Source organism: Alexandromys fortis, unplaced genomic scaffold (genome assembly GCF_014885135.2).
Source record: "Alexandromys fortis isolate MF-2015 unplaced genomic scaffold, M_Fortis_MF-2015_v1.1 scaffold_161, whole genome shotgun sequence".
Classification (NCBI taxonomy): Eukaryota; Metazoa; Chordata; class Mammalia; order Rodentia; family Cricetidae; genus Alexandromys; species Alexandromys fortis.
The window spans coordinates 3,329,495-3,333,801 of record NW_026068073.1 but is presented as its reverse complement, the minus strand read 5'-3'; positions in this window follow the sequence as shown (position 1 = coordinate 3,333,801).

Here is a 4,307-nt window from a genome sequence, read left to right as displayed (position 1 = left end):
GAATCTGGCGGGTCAGGAAGGAGCTGATGGCTCGGGCTTCCTCCCCGTAACCCTGGAAGACATTCCATGGGTGTCTGGAGCCTTCGGGGCTCAACCTGTATCGGATCTGGTTGGATCTGGTTGAAGAAGAGAGGTCCGGCCTGACTCCCACAGTCTCCTTCTGAAGTTTTGCGCTGGCGCATCTGTATTGTCTGTGTATTTTTGTGTTTAATATGTTCTTTGTTTTGTATATCTGTTTGTACTCGAGTCTAAATCTGGTACCATGGGGCAGTAAGTAACCATCTCTTTGACCCTAACTCTGTGAAACGCTGACAGTCTGCCCCTCCTTTACTTCCTTAGGCTGTGCCTTGCTGAAGCTGTGCTGCTGAACTGCCCTGCTTGCTGTTGCGAGGGGGGCAGGGAGCAGGGCTGTGATCTCCTGCAGCACAGGGTAACCAGCTCCAGCTCAGAGCAAACTTCTCCGCAGGGCGCAGGGCGGGGCATGGCAGGGACCCTGGCCCGAGTCAGAGAAGGGGGCAGCCGTGGCCCCCACATCTGCACGTGAGTCCCCGGCCCAGCAGCGGCCGCCTCAGGGCCATATGAACAGCCCAGCTGAGCTTCTAAGCCAGCCTATGTTTAGATCTGAATTTAACACTTGTCTGCTCACAATGCTTGTGATAAGATGCCCTGAGTTGCCCCACATGGCAAAGATCTGCTAAAGCCTTTTGCCCCACTACGATGGCAAAGGGGGTGTTACTAAATGATGAGGTTGAGTTAAAATGGCCCTTTTGACTCTTTATAATGTGGCAAAGATTCTCATTTATTATTGACTAAAAAAAAAAAAAGGTTCATTTTGGGTTGTTTTCAGATTCTGTCTATGATAAAATAATTCTGCTATGTAAAATAGGTCCAAAAGGAATATCGCTAAGTTTTAAGGTAATATGTGATCTAATTCTAAAAATCCACCATACTAATGTTCAAAATAGCTGTAAGCGTAAGTTGTCAAATAATATTTTTAATCTTGGTCAGTTCTACAGAAATAAGATAAAATCTCAAAATTGTTTGATTTGCATTTCCCTGATGATTAAGAATGTTATATTTAAGCAAATTTTAAATATCTTTCAGTCATTTCAAGTTCATTTGTTGAGAGTTTACAGTTTTGGTCTGTGACGTAATTGTACTGAAATATTTGTTTTTATGAGGATTAAGCTTCTAAGTTCCTAATATGGCTCTAAAATAATTGATAAAGATGCCTTTCCTATTCTACAGGCTGATATTATGTTCTGTTATTATATCCTTTGTTATACAAAAAGGGTTTCTCAGTTCTGGAGATTTCAATTACTGATTGTTTCCTTTAATGTCTATGCTACTGAGACTATGTTAATTTCAGTTTTGTGCATAGAGGTAAATATGGATCTATTTTCATTCTTCTACATGATGATGTCTAATTAATACTTAAAAGGAGAAACTGACAGTCAAAATGCTGGGCTCATGGCAAATCTTAGGGGCAAGGCACCCCACTAATTCGGCCAAGGTAAGAGAGGTTCTCCAGGGGCCAGTTAAAATCTGTGTTCCTTACAGGCAGCAGTAAATGAGGGACAGAGAAAGGGAAGTGAGAGAGAGAGAGAGAGGCGGGAAGCAAAAAAAAAAAGACAGGACTCAGACAGATAGGAGCCTGGGCAACAGAAGATCAAGGACAAATGAAGAGGGACACAGGAACTGAGTACTCTGACTCCTTCCTCCCTGGTCACTTCTGAATGTATGATCAAAGCCTTTTGTTGACCAAACGAGGGACTTTCGCCTTCCCTGCTGTTCTCAGTTCTGCAGTAGAAGCAGGCTGCTTGTCTGCCTCTGCCACGCCCTCCTCACCAGGATGACCACATCTCCCTGCCATCACCATCACCGCTGAAGAAATCCTCACCTCCTAGAACTGCCTTGGTGCTGTGCTTGCTCTAAAGCCTGCATGAGCCCTGACTGCTCACCCTACAGTCAATGCTACCACAGGTGCCCTCCTGTGCCAGACTACTGTTCCTGTGCTGGGCTGATGTCGATGGACTATGGATCCTACCAGCATCTGCAGAAAGAGAAGGCGGCTGGCAGAATGGCAGTCAGAGCTGTGCCAGGCAGAGCCGGAAATGATGGCGAAGCTTGCCTGGGGCACAAGGCTGGGGGTCTGAGCCAAGCAGGTACACAAGACTGAAGGTAAGCGGAAGGTGGGGACAACATTGGTGGACAGGAAGCAAATGATCTGGGCCAGTAGCCTCCCTTCAGGGATGTCGGCCCGACCAGAAAGCTGATACAAGCTCTACAGATGGCAGAGGGAACATCTACACTGACAGCAGGTATGCTTTTGCCCTCACCCATATACACGAAGCAATATACAGACAAAAAGGACTGTTGACATCTGCAGAAATATTGAGCCTCCAGGAGGCCACACATTTGCCAAAGAAGATAGCCATCATACATTGACCAGGACTGAGACACCCAATGCAATGGCTAAGAAGATCAAAAAATCATCCGAAAGTTTGGGATGCCCAAAATAATCATGTCCCATAATAGACCTGCCTTTGGTGCCCAGGTAAGTTAGGGTGTGGTCAAGACATTGGGGATCAATTGGAAATTGTGCTTACCGACCCCAAAGCTCAGGTCAGATAGATAGGATAGATAAAAATCTAAAAGAACAAATTGACATAATTGGCCCTGGAGACCAGCAAAAATGACTGGACAGATCTCCCTCCCTCCTGTCCTGTTCTGGGTTCAAAACACCCCGGCAATCGTTGCCACTAGTTCTGTTGCCTGGCTAGTTAGCTGCTGCTCATGTATCCGCTGACAGTGGCTGACTCTGATGATGGAATCCTGAGCTCAAGGCTTGCACAGGGCAGGCACATCTGCTATAAGGTGGGCTTACATCACCTTTAAGGCTCTTCTTTCCTAAAGTCAGAAACTCACAGGGCTCTGCTCATTTTTTAGTGTCTTTTGAAGCACAATATCAGGCAGCAGAAGCAAAAGAATTCTGTTCTGTTCCTCCTCTGGGTGTCTGGGACCTATTGACAGAAATTATTTTATATAATTTGAGATTTTTCCAGATCAGACCATTTTGTGCAGATAACTGCAGAGAAAAAGCAAACACACCTAAAGCTTCCTTACCTCTTGACAGGTTTTGTTTTTCTACAGAAAAATCTTGTTATAATCTATGGGGTTATAAAATAATATGGCTTTCAGAAGATAAACAGATATGGTTTTGTATATGACAAATGTAAAGCCTGGATAAGGTCACTCTCCAAAAAAAAAAAAGGTATTTATGTCCTCATTAGCTGTCCTCTGGCTTTAGGGCTTTTTGTTTTGTTTTGAACATTTGTCATCCTGTATTGCATTTTCTCTCATCGTTTGTTAAAGTTCTCACAATGGACACAACCCTGTACATTTGGATAAAGCTGATGCTACAGGATGCAATGGAAACCCGTGAATGCTATATGGTGCCAGCAGGACCAAAACTGACCTCTCCGGCACATTCTCTGGAGTTGAGGATCAACACTCCTGGTGTCTACAGCAAAAGAGATTTGTCTTTCAGAGACATCATCCTTTTAAATATCCATGAGTATCACAAAATATCTTGGAGTAACTTTAAGCAAGCAGGACAGAAGTTTGAGTCCCATCATCTCTGCTTGTGAAGGCAGAAATGTTTTTTTTTTTTTTATTTTTAACCATTATCATTTGTAACTTTGGCCTTTGATAAATTTAGCAAGACATTTGAGTCTCAGCAGTCCATCTCGAAGTGACACCTGGCAGCAGAAAAGGGCCATAAGCTGAGACAATTTGATTCCCACCCAAGAGTGGGCCATACAAAATGGAAAAATTTGTATAATAAGAATTTATAACTTTTTTTTAGAAAAAATTAAGACATTAGAAAACAAAAATATCTCCTATTTTCTTGGGAAAGTAGAAGAAACATAGCAAAAATGACAATCTCATTGAAAGTAATTTACAGATTCAGTGTAAATGTCCATTAAAAATTATAGCAACATTTTTCACAGAAATCGAAAGAATAATCCTCAACTTTATAAGAAAGAAATAAAAACTTAGGATAACAAATAATTTTAAAATCCTCTGAATGTATTACAATTTTTGATTTTAAAACTTTTCTATAGAATCACAGTACTGAAATTAATTTATCTTGAATATAAATTTATATGCCTACAAAAAAAAGATTTTTGACCAAGAAGCAAGATTTTAAAATGGAAAAGAAGCATATTTAACCACCTTTTTTTTTATTTTACGTTTTCATTTTTTTAATTAATTTATTTATTTATTAAAGATTTCTGTCTCTT